The sequence below is a fragment of the Salvelinus sp. IW2-2015 genome, linkage group LG31 (assembly GCF_002910315.2).
Source record: "Salvelinus sp. IW2-2015 linkage group LG31, ASM291031v2, whole genome shotgun sequence".
NCBI lineage: Eukaryota > Metazoa > Chordata > Actinopteri > Salmoniformes > Salmonidae > Salvelinus > Salvelinus sp. IW2-2015.
Window position 1 is genome coordinate 14499063 of NC_036870.1, and position 22257 is coordinate 14521319.

The 22257-nt window shown below is 41.2% G+C and overlaps 1 pseudogene; it reads right to left on the minus strand.

Annotated features, from left to right (window-relative positions):
* Nucleotides 1–2076, minus strand: part of LOC111956204 (uncharacterized) — a 119169-nt pseudogene extending 117093 nt beyond the window's left edge.
* Nucleotides 2077–22257: the final 20181 nt, after the last annotated feature.

A 22257-nucleotide genomic window follows, 5' to 3' on the forward strand; every position in this document is an offset into this window, starting at 1 on the left:
ATGTAGGTTTCGTAGTAGTAGAAGTAGTTGTTGGAGTTGTGCTTTAAACGGTAGTTGAGGGGCCACAATGTGGTTGTAGTTGTAGAACCAGTACAAGGAACAGTGGAAGGTTCTCCAGTTGGTATTGTGATGCAGAACCAGGTACGTGGTAGCAGGAACAGTTGTTGTTGCAGGGGCACCTGAAAAAAAAAGAACACTCTTTTACACTATTTGAAAGGTGCTCCAATTGAAACTTGTGCTTAAACTGTACTGGTGAAGTACTAGTGTGTGCCTTTAAAGTACTATTCTCTGATAATATGTGAAGATCGCACAACATATCACCTACCGACTGAGATGGAAGTAGTGGTTGTGATTCCTCTTGTTGTTGATCTTGCAACAGGTGTAGCTGTTGTATTTGTCGAGACATCTGTGGCTGTGCTTGGGGTCCCTGTGAATAGAAAATGCCAGTAATGAGAGTTCATACAGAGAATACATTGTACGAAATTTCACCGATTTTGGTGGGCTACATGATAACGTGGGTTGTTGGGGGTGGGTGGGGCAGCGAAATGTTGCTGATGTAGCCGCAATTGTTTGATCAATTCCTCAGCGTGATTTAACTTCAAAGGTGCCACAACTGAACATTACATGTCAATGGATATGTTTGGAGCACCTATTGATTGGGTTTGCTTACTTATCACAGTGATGGAGTTCAGATCCACAGAGAAGTTGAAGGTAGAGTTTGGATTGGTCAAAGCCTCTTTCAATGTATCAACAATGTCACTGCCCTTGGGGATAGGTACAGTGGAGGTCGCATTGAACTCCAGTTCCAYKTCCACCTCTGTGTAAGGWTCCTGACCGAGACGGGGCACAGGTCTGCAAAGGATCAAAAAGTTCATAGGTCAGYGTCKAGTCAAAAGGTGACTGAAAAAGTAAAGTTGTGCTAAAAATAAYGCTTTTTATGTTCAAAAYACGTTCATGTCTAAATMAAAGAAAATGGTTTAAAAGTAGAATACAATATTACCTGAATTGAGTAACTGTCGTCTGAACGAAACTAAGCCCATATCTTTGTCGGAAGATTGTGTAACACTGTWAGGAGTAGGGGAGAGAAYAGAVAACTTTAATAGACTATCAAATAGTATGAGATATTTTACAAACAGAATATATATAACATTATWAGGCCTATTTATTTTAACAARCCCTTGTTCCCGTAGCTCAACGCTCATCAAGCCTAAAGTCATTGTCACTTGAACCTTAGGTAAAGTCAATAACCACATCAACAAAGACACAAATGAATGGTCATATCTGGATTTCGAGGACTTACAATTGTAGTAATGGTTWCTYATAGTGTTTTGAATTCTGTGCTTTGAGGGTCAGTCAAGGCTGGTACAAAAACTTGCTGCAAGGTGACTTGTAATTCCACCACTGGAGGAGGTGCCGTTGTTATGGCAATTGTAGCAGGAACAGTTGTTGTAGCAGGGGCATCTGAAATTAATAAAAAATTACACTCTTTTAGAATTTGAAAGGTGCTCCAAATGCAATGTGTACTGATGATGTACTCGTGTGTACCTTTTAAGTACTATTCTCTTATAACAGATTGCACAACATGTCCCTTACCGACTGAGATGAAAGTAGTGGTCGTGGTTCCTCTTGTTGTTGATGTTGCAACAGGAGAAGCTGTTGTGTTTATCAACAGATCTGTGGCTGTGCTTGGGGTCGCTGTGAATACAAAATGCCAGGGAGTAGGATTTAAACCCAGAATACATTGTATGGAATTACAACGATTTTGGTGGGCTAGATGATAACGTGTGCTGTTGTTGGCAGGACAGRGAAATGTTGCTGATGTCGCCGCAATTGTTTTATAAATTCCGCAGCGTGATTTAATTTCAAAGGGGCCACAGCTGTACATTACATGTCAATGGATAATTTTGAAGCATATATTGATTGGGTTTGCTTACTTATCACAGTGATGGAGTTTGGATCCATATAAAGGTTGAATATTGACTTCAGTATATCTGCAATGTCACTACCCTTAGGGAAAGGTTCATTGGAGGTTSCATTGAACACCAGTTCAACCTCAGCCTCTGTGACTGTTCCCATACCGGAACAGAATCCAGTGTTGACAACAGGTCTGCAAAGAGTCAGAGGTGAAAACAATTGGTGAGTGAACAGTGGCCAGTCCTTCATGTGTAGCCTTGGTTAAAACACAGTCACCAAAATATCATTAATAAATATTACAGAAAAATTTTGTTTTTGTATAAAATACATAAATAATGACATATTTAATATATTTAATCAATATTACAATAAACATATTACTAAATAAAATGTTTATTAAAATAAGTAAATATTACAGAAATGTTAATTGCGGTATAAAAGTTAATTGTTCTATTTTTGTGTAACAAAATACTTTCCCAAAGTGATTGMTAAATTAAAAAAGAGCTTAGCATAGACTAGAATATTACTTGAATGCAACAACAACCGTCTGGGTGAAAAGAGTCCCATATCTGGCTCTGTAGATCAAGTCGCACTGTAAAAAATAAAGGAAAAAGGAAACAAAATGAACAATTTGTAGAACTTGCGTTTAAAGCAGAATCTGGGACATTTCCTTCTTTTCAATTGACCAATTCTGCCCTCAGTTACTGCTGCGAGGTTGGACAATTTTCCCCTGTGAACCAGKCAGTTTGATGTTAGCTGCATTTATACTACTTCATGAAGTTAACCGCTATCCACCCATGCTAATCTAGAGATCTCAGTTACGTTCTTGTGGATTGACATTTCAATCACTTCAAGGGAACTGGTTAAAATTAATCTTGTAGTATGGCTAGCTGCTGGATGAGTCTGAATGCTCATAATATAGCTAACTTAACATTTGATGGAAACAAAGTTACATTTCCGGGTTAGCTAGCTAGTTAGCGTATGCTACTTGTTCTATGCCTGGCAATGCAAGCAAGCTAACTAGTCAAATCAAGTTTATTTCATATAGCCCTTCGTACATCAGCTAATATCTCGAAGTGCTGTACAGAAACCCAGCCTAAAACCCCAAACAGCAAGCAATGCAGGAGTAGAAGCACGGTGGCTAGTCAACAAACAAAGCAACACATGTATAATTTCAACTGGCTCCGCATTTCAGGATTCAGTCACAAGTTCCCCCACGGGTGCACTGTTAAATATTTTAGCCATTTTAAACAATTCATTTTTAATGTTAACTATTTTTTTCCTTAGCCCTCATAGGCTTCCTTGCATTTGAAATGAGACCAGGTCTGGTTAGCGACAGTTGCTATACACGGAACTCTGCGGCTGGATAGTTAGCTTGCCAATCAATAACTCAACATTCTTTATAACTAAATGGTACACTGTTATTTCAATTTGACAAATATTCATTGATTCTTGACAAATGTAACTTAAGAATGCCTTTTGAGCTTTCCTCTTACCTTACCATATCTAAAATGTTTATGATACCATAAGKCACAAACTGGCAGCGGATTTGCGCTCTACAGTTTTAGACTTGATTTTGGTCTCAAATGAAGCATATAATCTGGGACCATGGTTAAASTACTTTAGATTGCACTGGGTTTTGGATAACATGGGTTCATGGTTGGCCTATCAAATCATTGAATTTCCAAGGGAAATCAACAAGTGCCTTGGTCCCACACGACATTTGGGACTGGGTTTTTCAAATGCCCCAGTGAYGTGTCAGTAAGGTTGTTAAACTCCATTGTTGTGTTTGTAAACAAACACGATAGATTCAAAATATGTTAAAACTATCCTGTTGATCTCATGGATTTTCAGTCCATCTGTCAATCTGTCTTTGAATCAGAAAGTAGTTACATTCCCTAGCCCCATCCATTGGGATGAAACACAAGCTGAGAATTGTCACCTGAACCTTACTACTGATAGTATCAACTATCATCACACAATGTCCATGGTCATACATAAAATAACAAGCTGTTCAGAGACAAGTCAATGGTCACAGCTGGATTTCTATGACCTACCATTTTAACAATGTTTGCGGCAAGTACTTGAAATTCTTTGCTTAGAGGATTACTCAAAGCTTTTACAAACACTTGTTGTAWGATGACATGTAAAGCCACAAGTGGAGGTGCAGTTGTTCTGGTAGTTGTAGTATGAACAGAAGTTGTTGCAGGAGCACCTGGAATTCAAAAAGAAAAAAGTTGTTTAAGGGGGCTGGGGGGGCTGGAACTGTCAGCTAAGTGGTAATAAACTGGGTGAGATTTCAGGAGATAATCCAGATAATAGTGTGTAATGTATGTGCGTTAGTGTGTTGGAATTAACTTTTGGTCAGCTTTGTCCTAGTCGGAGAAGAGGCGGGACCTTTTGAAAGCTATGACGCTGTGTATGGTATATAGACTAATGTACATGGTTTGTGAGTAGAGATCTCTCGAGAATAAACGCTATTGATTAATTTGGACACTGGTCTTTATCTATTTTATGCAAATATGGATCTTACACATTCTAGAAATGGACAGAGTGTCTGCTTTGTATAATTAAATTGTTTAACGAACATATAGGAAACAAATTCCTTCATCAGTCTGACACTAAAATCTGTAGATACCGTTGAAGTCGGAAGTTTGCATTCACCTTTGCCAAATACATTTCAACTCAGTTTTTCACAATTCTGACATTTAATCCTAGTAACAATTCCCTGTCTTAGGTCAGTTAGGATCACCACTTTATTTTAAGAATGTGCAATGTCAGAATAATGATGATTTTTTTCAGCTTTTGTTCTTCATCACATTCCCAGTGGGTCAGAAGTTTACATACACTCAATTATTATTGTTAGCATTGCCTTTAAATTGTTAACTTGGGTCAAACGTTTCGGGTAGCCTTCCACAAGCTTCCCACAGTAAGTTGGGTGAATTTCGGCCCATTCCTCCTGACAGAGCTGGTGTAACTGAGTCAGGTTTGTAGGCCTCCTTGCTCGCACACGCTTTTTCAGTTCTACCCACACATTTTCTATAGCATTGAGGTCAGGGCTTTGTGATGGCCACTCCAATACCTTGACTTTCTTGTCTTTAAGCCATTTTGCCACAACTTTGGAAGTATGCTTGGGGTCATTGTCCATTTGGAAGACCCATTTGCGACCAAGCTTTAACTTCCTGACTGATGTCTTGAGATGTTGCTTCAATATGATGCCATCTATTTTGTGAAGTGCATCAGTCCCTCTGCAGCAAAGCACCCCACAAACATGCTATCGCACCCCCGTGCTTCACAGTTGGGATGGTGTACTTCAGCTTGCAAGCGTCCCCCTTTTTCCTCCAACCATAACGATGGTCATTATGGCCAAACAGTTCTATTTTTGTTTCATCAGACCAAAGGACATTTCTCAAAAATCGATCTTTGTCCCATGTGCAGCAAACAGTAGTCTGGGTTTTTAGTCGGTTTTGGAGCAGTGGCTTATTCCTTGCTGAGCGTCCTTTCAGTTATGTTGATATAGACTCGTTTTACTTTGGATATAGATACTTGTAGCCGCTTCCTCCAGCATCTTCACAGGTCCTTTGCTGTTGTTCTGGGATTGATTTGCACTTTTCGTACCAAAGTACGTTATCTCTAGGAGACAGAACGCGTCTCCTTCCTGAGCGGTATGACGGCTGTGTGTTCCATGGTGTTTATACTTGCGCACTATTGTTTGTACAGATGAACGTGGTACCTTCAGGCATTTGGAAATTGCTCCCAAGGAAGAACAATTGTTTTTCTGAGGTCTTGGCGGATCAACTTAGTCAACTTAGTGTATGTACATTTCTGACCCACTGGAATTGTGATACAAGTGAATTATAAGTGAAATAATCTGTCTATTAACAATTGTTGGGAAAATTACTTGTGTCATGCACAAAGTAGATGTCCTAATCGAATTGCCAAAACTATAGTTTGTTAACAAGAAATTTGTGGAGTGGTTGAAAAACAAGTTTTAATGACTCCAACCTAAGTGTATGTAATCTTCCGACTTCAACTTTATGTTGTACTTTTGTGTACTTTTAAAAGTTATTTTTTTTTTATATTTGCAGATTGGACAAGATATCACCTACCAACTGTGGTGGATGGAGTGGTAGCGATTCCTGTTGTGGGTTTGACTGTAACAGTTCTTCGTACATTGGTCACAGTTGTAGTCAATGCTTCTGTAGTTCTCATTGCATCACTGACAGTCACAGTGGATGAGACAGCTCCAGTTGTTTCTGGGAGTTGTGTTGTAGTCATTGCGATATTAATGGCCGCTATTTCACAGCAAAAACAGAAGCATCTTTATTTGATTAAAACAAGAACCATAACATCACAGACACACATTCCAATATTATGGTTTTATTTCTGTTGGAAATGACAAAAGATCACTGATCCGAATGAGTCTTTGCAGCAAACATCTAATAAAGTGAGCTACAAAAGTATTGGGACAGTGTCACATGTTTTGATGTTTTGGCTCTGTACTCCAGCACTTTTGGATTTGAATCGTGAATAATGATGAGTGAGAAATGACCGACGCACCGCCCAAAAATGCTAACCTCATCTGTTATTGTAATGGTGACAGGAAATGCATCCAACAAGTTTGTAGTCACAAGCTTGATGTAATCATTGCGATCAAGGAATATGGGACCAAATGCTAAACTTTTGACTACTTTAATACACAAAAGTGAATTTGTCCCAATACTTTTGGTCCCCTAAAATGGGGGAGTATGTACAAAAAATGCTGTAATTTCTAAACGGTTCACCCGATATGGATGAAAACTCCCTTAGATTAAAGCTGACAGTCTGCACTTTGACCGCATAGTCATTGTATCGTTTCAAAACTGTACAGCGCCAAAACAACAAAACATGTCTCACTGTCCCAATACCTTTGGAGCTCACTGTATATCCAAGTTTGCACTGCTGTAATCCCAAATATTGTTCAATTTTAATCCTCAAAATTGAAAGCACATGCATAAACAAAATATTTTCCCTTTAAAAAATATTGTGTAGATTTCCTTTTCCTTTTGTATTTTGTGATTTGATAGCGTGTATTATGCATCTATTAAATGTTGCACTGTATGTGACGTTCCATAAGTAAATTAGTCAATTTATGAGGAGGTTAATCAGTGGTTGACATTGTACACGCAATTCCAGAGACTTTTTTAACTATATACAATTTCTGAGAAGTTTAATATATTAAACTTTGGGGAACTTGTAATGATAGTTTGTAAACTTGATACACCGACAATAAATGCAAGTTTTATCATATTAATTGAATATTGAATATTGAATTAAATTGACATTAGATGTTAAAACTGAATGCAATATTCAGTCAATACAGTATCAAACCATAAGATATAAATTAAAGTTATGAATTCAATGATTCAATTTGTGCATTACAAATTCAATATCTAAATACAAAAAAAGAAATTGAATTCAAAGACAGTTTCTGTTGGCATTGAAATCACTCCATACACCCGTGTCTACAAGGCTGATTGTTTCCATCAGGCCTGTCGGGAGTTTTTTTTATGTGTCAGGTAATTCATCCACATTAAATGGTTGGAAGGAAACATGGTTACATTCTGTGAAATTATGCATCTTAGATATAGTTTTGCCATACTAACTTTATACACTGAGTTTGCCAAACATTAGGAACCCCCCCTGCTCTTTTGCTTTCAGAACAGCCTCAATTTGTCCAGGCGTGGACTCTACAAGGTGTCGAAAGCGTTCCACAGGGATGCTGGCCATTGTTGAAGAAACAAACAACATTTAAATAGAAAACGTTTAAATCTAACTATTATATTAGGTACGGGCCCGTGTTCCTATTGGTCAGTCACCAGGAACAGCTCATAAGACCAGCCACACTACACAACAAAGGCTCAACATTTCTGACACGACCAGAACTTTGTCGGAGCTACGACCGCACTTAGTGATACTTGATCGGCAGATGTAGACCCTGTCATACTGAACGAGCCAAGACATCCAACAATCGTTTACGACCTAAGAATTTGCCAAAGACGTGGATATTTTGTCTGGGACGGCAAATTGTTGCATAAGATGGCTAAAATCGTACAGTCTGTGAGGGCCTGTAGATGAACAGAGCCAAATGATCCAATATAGACAGTACAAAACCAAACGTTGGGGGTTTTGTGCTGGCTTTAGTGGCAGGGGACGGGGGGCAGGGGGAATAAATTAATTAAGCATTTAATTTATTTGTTTATACGTGTGTTTTCCACACTTTGGAGATTATACCAGAAATGTCAAACAAGTCACTTACCCATAGAAGGAGCCTGTTGATGTCATTTGCCTAACACTCATCTTGTCTGCTCTTTCAAAATGATCATCTAAAGAAACATACAATACAATTAATGCAGGTAAATGATGGGAATGTTAAAAATGGTAGAAATAAGCATGGAGATATAATGACCACAACCAGTTCCCTCGCCGTTTTAGCTACAGGACATTTTTGCATTTCCCAACATCTTTGCTGGAAGTAGTCATTTCTAAGCGACACTGCCACATGTTGAAGAAGATGACAACGTGTCACACGGCGGGATACAAACAACACACATACGTAGGTCTGTAACAGTTTGGGTCTAGAGTGTCTCCCACTTTGAAGAGGGGGATAACCACAGCAGCTTTCAAATCTTTAGACACCACAGACGATACAAAAGAGAGGTTGAACAGACTAACAATAAAGGTTGCAACCATTGCGATGGATAATTTTAGAAAGAGATGGTCCAGATTGTCTAGCCCAGCTGATTTGTAGGGGTTCAGATTTTGCAGCTCTTTCAGAACATCATCTATCTGGATTTGGGTGAAGGAGAAGTGGGGGAGTCTTGGGTAAGTTGCTGTGGGGGGTGCAGAGCTGTTGACTGGGGTAGGGGTAGCCAGGTGGAAAGCATGGCCAGCCGTAGAAAAATGTTTATTGAAATTCTCGATTATCATAGATTTATCAGTGGTGACTGTGTTTCCTAGCCTCAGTGCAGTGGGCAGCTGGGAGGAGGTGCTCTTATTCTCCATGGACTTTACAGTGTCCCAGAACTTTTTGAAATTTGTGCTACAGGATGCAAATTTCTATTTGAAAAGCTAGCCTTTGCTTTCCTAACTGCTTGTGTATATTGGTTCCTAACTTCCCTGAAAAGTTGCATATCGCGGAGGCTATTCGATGCTAAGGCAGGACGCCACAGGATGTTTTTGTGCTGGTCAAGGGCAGTCAAGTCTGGAGTGAACCAATGGTTATATCTGTTCTTAGTTCTAAATGTTTTGAATGGGGCATGCTTATTTAAGATGGTGAGGAAAGCACTTTTAAAGAATAACCAGGAATCCTCTACTGAAGGAATGAGGTCAATATCCTTCCAGGATTCCCGGGCCAGGTTGATTAGTGATGAGGCATATGTACTGTATGTATGTTTGTGTTGTGTTGGTATGCGTGTGTTATGTGTGTGTGTGTGTGCGTATGTACTGTGTGGACTTTGTGTGGAATGTCAATGTTGTATGTGAGTGAGTATGTATATAGTGTGTATATACAGTATACAAACTTAGAAAAAAGTGTTCCAAAAGTGTTCTTCTACTGACCCTATCTTGCGCTGACCCTACGCACAATCACTAGACTACACACCCTTTTTGGTTCCAAGTGTAACTCTTTTGGGTTCCATGTAGAGCCCTCTGTGGAAAGAGTTCTATATGGAACCGAAAGGGTTCTACCTGGAACCAAAAAGGATTCTTCAAATGGTTCTCCTATGAGGACAGCGAAAGAAGCCTTTTAGGTTTTAGATAGCACTGTTTTTTCAACAACTAATTGACCGACATCAGTTCAATTATTTGAATTCTATTTCGTTAACAAAAATGGTAGCTCATTTGCATTTTCTGTAGAGATAAATTAAACCTGAACTGTGTGATGTAGTAGGGAGTTGTAGTTTCCAACAGCCCAATATTCTACATACTGTAGTTTAGAGCAGAAAACATGGAAATGAACTACAATGACCATAATCTATTGCACGCCTGCTTAAACATGTCAAGTCTGTGCAGAGCAGACATGGAGACTGAGAGAAGAGAGAATGCGGGATCAAGAGACTCAAAATACTTAATGTAAGTGATTGATAGTTGGTATTCAACAGTCATTAAAGTAGCTCTATAGAGATGAGATGGTGACTTGCAATGAAATAATAATGTCATCAAATAAAATACATATTTTATTAAAGTAAAGTAATGTGAATAAATGATGGTTAATAAGTGATAAGCAGTAATGGGCAGTCACTACCATATATTGGACTTGTATTAATAGTTTTTTTTTCAGTGTTGTTACAGCGTTCAACCCACATAATGCATAGTGCATTTAATGTCAAAAAATAATTAATCAAAACGGAAATAGAAAACCATTATATTTTTTTCAATATCGAACCGAAAACGAACCGACCTCAAAAAACACTAGTAACAGGCATTAGCCATGGATTACCATAAATAACTAACCACTTTCAAGCAATCAGCATTCAGGATCCAAATTGACGTTTTATAAAATTAAACGATGCAGAATTTTTCTAAAATAATTGCAGTAAATAAAACATGTCTAAATTACAGCACGATTCTGCAACAGGAAGCCATGAAAAATTACGTTTATATTACCATTTGCCAAACATGTAATGCACAAAATTCTAGATGAACTAGTTTGGAAACATTTGTTTGGATGTTGAAACACTCCACACTAATTTGAACTATGTCAGGGAAAGCAGGAAACCTCCATTGACTTTAAAACTGCAGTAATCTGAATATAAGCCTACCTCCTTCTAGGTTTAGTACTTAGACATGGACTAGGACTGGACTAGCTAAAATAAAAATACAAATTAAATCACGTTTGTGAAATAAAATGTTCATTGATTAAATTTAAAAGTGTAATTTAGTCCAAGACTAGGCTTTATCTCCGTCCAGGAACCCGCCTCTAAATGTTTTACAGAAAACAAGTCTAAAGAAAACATTTTGGAAAATATTGTTAAAATGTCTTAGAAATAGATTAATATACTTACCCAGTGTTATGAACTTTAACATCTTGATACTGTGTCATGCATGACTCTAAAGAGCTGTCACCTTGACTGTCATCACTTTTATAAGATGATGTGACACCAAAGACAGCGTGACACATATGCTAAAGAGAAAAACATGTTAATCATCAGTCAGCTTGTCCCATGATTCATTCCCAGTAAGATGGGGCGGTACTCAGTTTTTCTTACCTCCTCAAACCAGATAGAGTAGGGTTGGGCAGGATTCAAATTAGTTCACAGCCTAAGGGTATGCTGCATTCATAACATCTCGTAAATTCATAAATTTGAGGGTACAACCAAGAAAAATCTACTTGAACGCCCCTTCAACCCTTAATTACTAGTGAGAAACGAATCCATCATCCCTGACCTCTGACTTCTCCCACATGAAGAACTCTGATGTTACCGGAAAGGACCTTTGCAAAAGATTTTCAGGAGTTAAATGCATCAAGAAAACATTATTTATACAGTACCAGTCAAAAGTTTGAAGACACCCCCCCATTAGCTGTTGCAAAAGCAGCAGCTACTCTTCCTGGGGTCCACACAAAACAAGAAACATAATACAGAATGACATACAGAACATCAATAGACAAGAACAGCTCAAGGACATAAAAAAAAATGTAAAAGGCACACGTAGCCTACATATCAATGCTTACACACAAACTATCTTGGTCAAATAGGGGAGATGAGTTGTGCCGTGAGGTGTTGCTTCATCTGTTTTTTGAAACAAGGTTTGCTGTTTATTTGAGCAATATGAAATGGAAGGAAGTTCCATACAATAAGTCCTCTATATAATACTGTACGCTTTCTTGAATTTGTTCTGGATTTGGGGACTGTGAAAAGACCCCTGGTGGCATGTCTGGTGGGATAAGTGTGTGTGTCTGAGCTGTGTTTTAAGTTGACTATGCAAACAAGTTTGGCATTGGTCATGTAAAAACCTTACTCTGATTATCTTAAAGTCCCACTCCAGTTAAAGGTCGTAAGGTCATCAGTGAAGTAATGTGAGTTTCATGCAGTGCATTTGATCAGCGTATGTGCTATCACGAGCAGAGCAAGCCTTCCCCTTTGTCGTGAGTGAAGCAAGTTCGGTAAAGGTATCTAAGAAATAGTTTTCACATACAAACGTTATATGTCTATACTCAGAACCCACAAAATGATATGACCGCTGTGATGGAAGGTATATTTTATAAGGATTATCAGAATTTTATTCAAGTCCCATCAGGTAGGCTGATTATGAGCTGTCCATTGAAACCGGATTTTAATGGAAATTGTTTTTCTTGGTAAAGCATGTCAATATTTTAATCAAACTATTAGACTAAACAGAGTATTCACAATAATTGTGTTATTGAATGCATGTAAACATACCCATTGCTTGGGGCTGTTGATGTGTGCTTGATGTTGTGTGTTGATGGCTTCCTATGTTTTTGACATCAACTACCCCAGACCTTGTGTCAATGCAGGAATTCATAAGACTTAAGTCTATCAGCAGCAGGAGAAGAGATTGTTGACTCTAATTACAAATCTATCTCATTATAAGAATTCATATAATGTTGTCTACCTGGAAAAGGTGCTTGTCATCCATTAACCTCAGTACAGGTGTGACCTTAATTAAAGGATATGTTAAATTGTGAGATGTGAATCTAGTTTATSTGGGTAGGCTGGGCCTATCTCGGAACACGCAACACCATATTGTGGGACATTAGTCACTGATGTAGTTCCTGATCGCTATTAACCATTCCTCACTGCATTTTATGGTGGAGATTAACATGAACCAGTTTTGTCTGTTTTGTAATCATCTGTTTTGTAACCAGGCTGCCTCCCAGGTGTGAGCCAGGTGCCAGCTACAAGCCATTGAATAATATTGCTTAATCTTTCTCCCAAAGTCAAACTAGATTTAGATTTTGAACATGTGGATAAGACATGTTGTATGTTTCAGTCAAAACTCTATATACAGTGCATTCAGAAAGTATTCAGACTTTTTCCACATGTTCTTACGTTACAGCCTTATTCTAAAATTGATTGAATAGCTTTTCCCCCTCATCAATCTACACACAATACCCCACAATTACAAAGCAAAACATGAAATATCATATTTACATAAACTTCAGAACCTCTACTCAGTACTTTGTTGAAGTACCTTTGGCAGTGATTACAGCCTTGAGTCTTCTTGGGTATGACACTACAACCTTGGCACACCTGTATTTGGGGAGTTTCTTCCATTCTTCTCTGCAGATCCTCTCAAGCTCTGTCAGATTGGATGGGTAGCATCAGTGCACAGCTATTTTCAGGTCTCTCCAGAGATCAGGTTCAAGTCCAGGCTCTGGCTGGGCTACTCAAGGACATTCAAAGACTTGTCCCGAAGCCACTCCTGCATTGTCTTGGCTGTGTGCTTAGGGTTGTTGTCCTGCGCCTGTCTGAGGTACTAGGTGCTCTCTCATTAAGGATCTCTCTGTACTTTGCTCTGTTCATCTTTCCCTCGATCCTGACTAGTTTCCCAGTAACTGCCGCAGAAAAAAAATTCCACAGCATGATGCTGCCACCACCATGCTTCACCGTAGGGATAGTGTCAGGTTTTCTCCAGACGTGCCGCTTGGTATTCAGGCCAAAGAGTTCCATCTTGGTTTCATCAGATCCGAGAATCTTGTTTCTCATGGTCTGCGAGTCCTTTAGGTGCCTTTTGGGAAACTCCAAGTGGGCTGTCATGGGCCTTTTACTGAGGAGTGGCTTCCGTCTGGCCACTCTACCATAAAGACCTGATTAGTGGAGTGCTGCAGAGATGGTTGTCTTTCTGGAAGGTTCTCCCATCTCCACAAAGGAACTCTGGATGTCTGTCAATGGCACGGGATCCACGGGTCCAGGGCCGGTTGTTATCCCAGAGCGCAATAGAAGGGAGTCAGCCCGGTGGAGGAGGGATGAAGTGAGTTCTGGGCGTACTCCACCCATGGAAGGAAGCGGGCCAACTCCCCCTGCTGGTTCTGGCAGTGACTCCTAAGGAACCTCCCCAGCTCCTGGTTGGTCCTCTCCATCTGCCCGTTGGACTGAGGCCGGTACCTGGATGTGAGGCAGGCCGTGGTCCCCAGATTCTCGAAGAAGGCTCTCCATACAAGCGAAGTGAATTGGGTGCCACGGTCAGAGACAATGTCTTCCGGAAGGCTTTTAGAGAATTTAGAGAATCTGTCCACAAAAATCACAATAATGTTGAAACCATCAGACGGAGGGAGATCAGTCACGAAATCTATGGATAGATGGGACCAACGCCGCTGAGTCCCGGGAAGGGGAAGGAGTTTCCCTGCTGAAGCGTGCCACAGAGATTTTGTTTGGGCACATGCGGAGCAGGAGTTTACACAGTGGGTGACGTCCTGAGCCAAGGTGGGCCACCAGTAGATTAAATGGTGCAGGTGATACCTGCATGTCCGGCAGCGAGGGATATGTGTGCCTAGATCAACATTCGGTCTCCTAACCCCGTAGGGACGTAGATACACTCAAGAGAGCAGGTAGCATGCTCAGCTTCCCTCTCCAGAGCCTGGCGGATGTACACATTTACGTCCCAAAACACGGGGCCTACGATACGGGAGAACGGAATGAATTGGCTGGAGGGCACGTACAGGACTCTCAACCGCCATGGATCCTAGGAAGGGTGTGGCGGAAAACGATGATGATAGAATACTCATGCATACCTTGAGAGACGGGTGATCACGGCGCAGCCTCTCTGCCCCAGTGCATCCCGGGTTGGAATGCACCATAAACCGCTGAAGCTGGTGCCTCTCCTGGCCGCAAAAGAGACACAGCCCCAGCTGCCTCCGGAAGAGGTGTGTACCTCCTTGGGTTCAGGCTCTGCCTCAGGAAGGCATAAGAAGAAGGGCGAGGAGAGAGTGAGCTGCCGGAGCTCCCAATGAAAGTTGTCCAGACGGATGGCCATTGCGATGAGAGCATCCAAGGAAAGGTTGTTGTCCTGGCACGTCAACACTGTCTGGACCTCCTTGCGCAGTCCTCTTTGGAATAGGGTGCAGAGTGCCGGTTCATTCCATCCGCTGGAGGCTGCCACGGTCTGGACGGTAACAGCATAATCAGCAGCGGTCTGGTTGGAACCGTTTCTCACCTCCCTCTCTGCCCTCAGGTGGATGGTCAAAGACCACCCTGAAAAGAGCGATGAACCTCACGTAGGAACCCAGCTCTTCCTCGCCTCTCTCCCAGACGGCTGTAGTTCATTTAAAAGCCCACCTGGTCAGAAGGGAAATGACTGTGGCAACCTTGGACCTCTTGTGGTGGGGGCTCCCGTCTGTTAGGCGAAATAGATGGACCACTGGAGTAGGAAGCCACAACATTTGGAATCCTGTCATACCTTTCCCGGGAGGGACAGTCGGGTAGGTTGGGGGGCTGGCTGGCTCGCTGAAACGTCTCGTGGTACGAGGCCCTGTGCTTGTTGGAGGTGAGACCTCTAGGGTGGCGTCGATGCGTGGATGACACGGAGGACCTCATCCATAGCTGCACTCAGTTGCACCAGCTGATCATGATGTTGGTGTAGCAGGTACCCCTTTTCAATGAACGTCTGGGAGATGTCTTTATCTTCTGCTGCTTCCATAATTATTCAGGCAGTATTTTGTAACGTATGCGCTTGGAGTCAGGAAGCAGCTTTGCTTTGATCCTGTTAACTTCTTGCAACTATAGGGGGTGCTGTTCCGCATTAGCATATTTTGGTCTCCAAATTAAACGGCCTATTGCTCAATTCTTGATCGTACATCTGCATATCCTTACTAATATTGGATAGAAAACACTGTCTAGTTTCTAAAACCGTTTAAATTATGTCTGTGGGTGACCCAGAACTCCTCTACAGCAAAAATCCTGACATGACTTGCGAAGGTCTGAGAATTATCCTCTGATCTGGGTTCAGTTTTTAAAGCCTGTGTATATCCTATGGCTGGAATTGAACTGCACCCGCCTTCCCCTGGATGTCAGTAACCAATGAGAAGTGGAATGGTCTGTCTGCGTAGCTGTCCGAGGTTATAAGCCGGATGGAACGAGAGTACCTTTCTTTGTCTCGTTCGTCATGGCGCCTGGCAAGAAGTCAGGATGAAATTTTGGAACGCTCAGTTATCGACCAGAGATGTATCCGTCTGTAATTTAATTAAATATAGGTGTTAGAAACATCATAACGTGTTTTTGAAACCGATTTATATCAGTTTATGCGAGTATAGTGCTATTTTTCTGAATTTCCTTTGTATCTAGTTTGAGGATTTGGACATGTGTGTGCGACATAGCTAATGGTAGCAGCTAGTTCCAAAGGTGAAGAGGACGTTTTACAACAAAGCAACTATTCTTTTGAAGAAAAGACACATTGCCCAAGATACTGATGGAGCTCGTCCAAAAGTAGGAACTATTTATGATGTTATTATGTATTTATGTGGAAAAATGTCATAGTGTTTGCGCGCCACATTTTGCAGGCACTGGTCTGGCTGCAACGCACACTATATGTCTAGTAACGTTAATTTAAAAAATCTAACATACGCGATTGCATTAAGAACTTAAATTTATCTTCGATTGTTTGTCCAACTTATATTTTTTAGTCAAGTTTATGAAATGTATTTTTATAAGAATAGGCGCTAATCCAAAATGGCGCCGCCTAGAACACATGCAATGTTTGTAGTGATTACATAGTATAACCACGATTTGTGCTGCTAAATAATGCACATTTTCGGAACAAAAGTATATGCATTGTGTTAATATGATGTTACAGGTCTGTCATCTGATGAGTATATCAAGGTTAGTCAATTATATATCTTTTGTTGGGTTGTTACGATCGTAACATTTACATGCTGGTAAATGCGGTTGTGATTCTGGCTATGTTGGTACGCTCACAATAATGGCTATATGCGTTTTCGCTGTAAAACACTTAGAAAATCTGAAAAATATTCTCTGGATTCACCAAGATCTGTGTCTTTCGATTGCGTAGGCTGTCTATTTTCTGAGTGTTTAGGATGATTTCTTTTGGTAAATTGACGTCGGTCTCAGTAATTATTCCGGCTGCTTGCCAACGCTATTTCAGATTGCAGCTGCAATGTAGAACTGTGATTTCTACCTGAATTATGCACACTTTTTTCTAACAAAAACTATCCTATACCATGAAGTATGTTATAGACTGTCATCTGAAGAGGTTTTTTCTTGGTTAGTGGCTATCAATATCTTAGTTTAGCCGAATGGTGATAGCAACTGAAGTAGTTAAGAAACTGATGGAGTTAGAAAAGTGGTGTATTTTGCTAACGTGTTTAGCTAATAGATTTACATATTTTGTCTTCCCTGTAAAACATTTAAAAAATCTGAAATGGCTGGCTTTATTTCACAAGATCTGTATCTTTCATCTGTGGTCTTGGGACTTGTGATTTAATGATTTTAGATGCTACTATCTACTTGTGAAGCTATGCTAGCTATGCTAATCAGTGTGTGGGGGGTGGGGGGTGATCCCGGACCCGGGGTAGAGGCTCGTTAGAGGTTAATAAACGGCACAAAGCAGATAAACAAAAAAGAGAAGCGTACTGAATATGAACAAAACCAATGCTGCCTGATGACTAAGGCTACAGAGGGTTAAATACAAGGAAAGTAATCAACGTGATGATGAAGTCCAGGTGTGCGTAATGATGGGCGAGATTGCGCGTAATGATGGTGCCTAGACCAGTGTTAGTACACCGGCGCATCGAACGTTGGAGAGGAGAGCAGGCGTGATGATAATGTGGAACAAATAAATACCATACAAAGCCTACCTTATGTAGGAGTTATTGTTACTATTGAGGCAGATATCACACTATTAAACAATAGACAAGTGGACATTGGAAAATGGGAGGAGAAGGCAGACATGAGTGCATTTGCCATTCTGGTAAATACAGGAAACCAAAGATTAGCAGATGGCCAAAGTCATACGTGCTTTAAAGTGCATGTATGGAAAGAGCAGGACACCATTATGAAGATAAAATAGAGAGGAAAGGCCATAAGTGCTTAGGGTAAAGGCTATAAGTGCTTAGGGTAAGATAGACATATATTAATTTTAGGAGACAAGAGGGTCCTGCCTCCGTTATTGGGCGTAAACAAGCAGGAAGCCTGAAATGAAGGATAATGGTGGCAGATGACCTAGGAAAAGTAATTTAATTAATGTATGTAATGATCTCATGTGTGTGTATGTGTATAAAGAGAGAGCCAGTGCTCTGGGAAGGTGTGTGATCCGCGGATCACCCCCTTGTGATACATTGTATTAAAAGTCTTTATTGATTTTACAAGTTCTTATACAAGTGTTATATTTCTGAGACGATTATCCACGACACTTACAGCTTACAATAATGAACACTTTGAGAAACAGCTGTGAAAACCAACCTGGAAATATTTAAGAGTTTAATACATCAACTTTGATATTTTTTTTTGTACATTTGTTGATTAATTTATTTTAATTTTTTGATTAATTTATTTTCACATTTTTGTTGTACACTCACATGGCAGTCCTAAACTAATTTACGGAAAGCTGGTGTGTGGAATACAGAGAAGGTGGGTGGGAGTTTCTTCCTGTCTCTTGTTTTCAACAGGTAGCCAGTCTTGGAAGGGGGACTTGAAGAGAGAGACACTGTAGCTCCAGGCACTGTTGCTCTCTTTGTCCTGAGTGTTTTTTAGTTCATCTGTGTATCTCACATATTATGTGCCCAGTATAATAGAGCAAGAAAGCTTTCTTAGCAGAATAGGTCAACATGATAAAAATAGTATCTGTAGATGATGTATTGAAATGTTGCAGGGTGTTAGAAATGGAGGACATCCGGTGGATCCACATATGGGTGTTGGGCAGAACTCCTAGGTCCTGGAAAACTGGAGCAGAGTTAAAAGGAACAGGCTAGGAGACAGAGACGTAAACAAGCAAACACACCGGTTACACTTTACTGTGAGAAAATGTAATGGATTAGCGCAGTGTTATAAATGGGAGATATTGTAACGACAGTCAGATTCGTTCTCCTCCTCAGACGAGGAGGAGCATGGGTCGGACCAACACGCAGCGAGGTATGTAGACATAAATGATTTATTTAATGAAGACGAACACTAAAAAACACTTGCATAAACTACAAAACAACAAACGACGTTAAACAGACCTGAACTTGTGAACATAAAAAAACAATGAACGCACGAACAGGAAAGAACGAACGAAATGAATGAATGAATGAATGAATGAAATGAAATGAACGAACTAGACGAGACAGTACCGTGTGGTGCAATAAACACAGACACAGCGACAATCACCCACAAACAAACAGTGAGAACAGCCTACCTTAAATATGGTTCTCAATCAGAGGAACGTCAAACACCTGCCTCTAATTGAGAACCATATCAGGCACATTAAACCCAACATAGAAACACATAACATAGAAATGCCCACCCACACTCACGCCCTGACCGACTAACACATACAAAACAACAGAAAACAGGTCAGGAACGTGACAGATATGTACTTTACAACAGCTTTGGAAGGTATAGCCTACATCAAGCTGGCCCCCCTCCGTCTCAGAGCACAGGGAATCAGACTGATCCGAACTCACTGGCTTTGGTGGATGGGATACCTCCTGGGGGTTTCAGACAGTCGATGGTCCTAAAGGCATTTGGAGAGGTAAATTGAAGAAGAAAATGTTTATAAACTCAGCATAACTACCATTTATTGCTTTCTCAAATGTCAACCAAAGCTTAACATACTTTGTCTATTGAGCTTCACCGAAGTGTAGGGCATCAGGGCTTTCAGTGGTCGACCGTCCAAATGCTCCAACTGGAGAAGATTGTTGCCTTCCACCGAGGTAACCCTAGGAAGACAAAGAGAAAAATATCAGTGTTAGGGAATTTTGTGTGCAAATGCAAATAGTTATTATCTGAGATGTTTTATATTCACTTTAACAGATGGTGAACCCAGCTCGGAGCGAAAGAGCAGCGAGGTTTCACAGGTCTCGCCTTCCTTTCGCCCTTCAAAACCAAGTAATTTGCCCGGATGTCAAACCACTTGGTTCCCTTCCTGTTTCTGCTCCGGTAGCTCTCCTTCTGTGTCTCCTGTGCCTTGTCAATGTTCAGTCTCACCTTGATTGATAACAGGAATGAATGCAATTACAGTGCATTTGGAAAGTATTCAGACCCCTTGACTTTTTCCACATTGGGTTACTTTACAGCCTTTTTCAAAAATTTGTAAAAATAATTCCCCTCATCAATCTACACACAAAGACAGGTTATTAGAATACAAAAATAAATACCTTATTTACATAAGTATTCAGACCCTTTGCTATGAGACTCGAAATTGAGCTCAGGTGCATCTTGTTTCCATTGATCACCCTTTAAATGTTTCTACATCTTGGTTGGAGTCCACTATTGGTAAATGATATGATTTGAAAAGGCACACACCTGTCTATATAAGGTCCCACAGTTGACAGTACATGTCAGAGCAGAAACCAAGCGATGAGGTCGAAGGAATTGTCCGTAGATCTCCGAGACAGGATTGTGTTGAGGCACAGATCTGGGGAAGGGTACCAGAAAATGTCAGCTGCATTGAAGGTCCCCAAGAACACGGTGGCCTTCGTCATTATTAAATGTAAGTTGTTTGGAACCACCAAGACTCTTTCTAGAGCTAGGGAGGTGACCAAGAACCTGATGGTCACTCTGACAGAGCTCCAGAGTTCCTCTGTGGAGATGAGAGAACCATCCAGAAGGACAACCATCTCTGCAGCACTCCACCAATCAGGCCTTTATGGTAGAGTGGCCAGACGGAAGCCACTCTTCAGAAAAGGGCACATGACAGCTTGCTTGGAGTTTTCCAAAAGGCACCTAAAGGACTCTCAGACCATGAGAAAAAGATTCTCTGGTCCGATGAAACCAAGATTTAACTCCTTAGCCTGACTGCCTACTGTCACATCTGGAGGAAACCTGGCACCGTCCCTTAGGTGAAGCATAATGGGGGCAGCATCATGCTGTGGGGATGTTTTTCAGCGGCAGGGACTGGGAGACTAGTCAGGATTGAGGGAAAGATGAACGGACAAAATTACAGAGAGATCCTTGATGATAACCTGCTCCAGAGTGCTCAGTACCTCTGACTGGGGCAAAGGTTCACCTTCCAACAGGATAACTACCCTAAGCATACAGCTAACACAACACAGGAGTGGCTACAGGACAAGTCTCTGAATGTGCTTGAGTGGCCCAGCCAGAGCCCGGATTTGAACCTGATCAAACGTCTCTGGAGAGACCTGAACATAGCTGTGCAGCGATGCTCCCCATCCAATTTGACAGAGCTTGAGAGGATCTGCAGCGAAGAATGCAAGAAACTCCCCAAATACAGGTGTGCCAAGCTTGTAGCATCATAACCAAGAAGACTCGAGGCTGTAATCGCTGCCAAAGGTGCTTCAACAAAGTACTGAGTAAAGGGTCTGTCACGTTCCTGACCTGTTTTCTGTTATTTTTGTATGTGTTAGTCGGTCAGGGCGTGAGTTTGGGTGGGCAGTCTATGTTATGTGGTTCTATGTTGGTGAATGGGTGACCTGATATGGTTCTCAATTAGAGGCAGGTGGTTTATGTTTCCTCTGATTGAGAGCCATATTAAGGTAGGTGGTTTCACATTGTTTGTTGTGGGTGGTTGTCTCCTGTGTCTGTGTTTGTCGCGCCACACGGGACTGTTTCGGTTTGTTTGTCCGTTCGTTCGTTTGTGTAGTCATTTTTTCCTGTTCGTGAGTTCTTCGTTGTATGTAAGTTCTTATGTCCAGGTCTGTCTACATCGTTTTGTTATTTTGTTGATTATCAAGTATAGTTCGTTTTTCGTCTTGTTTAAATAAATATCATGTCATTTCACAACACTGCGTTTTGGTCAAATCCCTGCTCCTCCTCTTCAGACGAAGAGGAGGAGAACACCCGTTACAGAACCACCCACCAAACCAGGACCAAGCAGCGTGAGTTCGAGCAGTGGCCTACTAAACAGGAATGGACATGGGAGGACGTGTTGAACGGCAAGGGTTGCTACACATGGGAGGAGATCCTGGCTGGAAGGGATCGCCTCCCATGGGAACAGCTGGAGGCAGTGAGGAGAGCAGAGGCAACCGGAGAAAGGAACCGGAGATATGAAGGTACGCGGCTAGCACGGAAGCCCGTGAAGAAACCCCAAAAATGTATTGGGGGGGATAAGAAGTAGTGGGCCGAGGGCAGGTAGGAGACCTGCGCCCACTTCCCAGGCTAACCGTGGAGAGCGGGAGTACGGGCAGACACCGTGTTACGCAGTAGAGCGCACGGTGTCTCCTGTACGTGT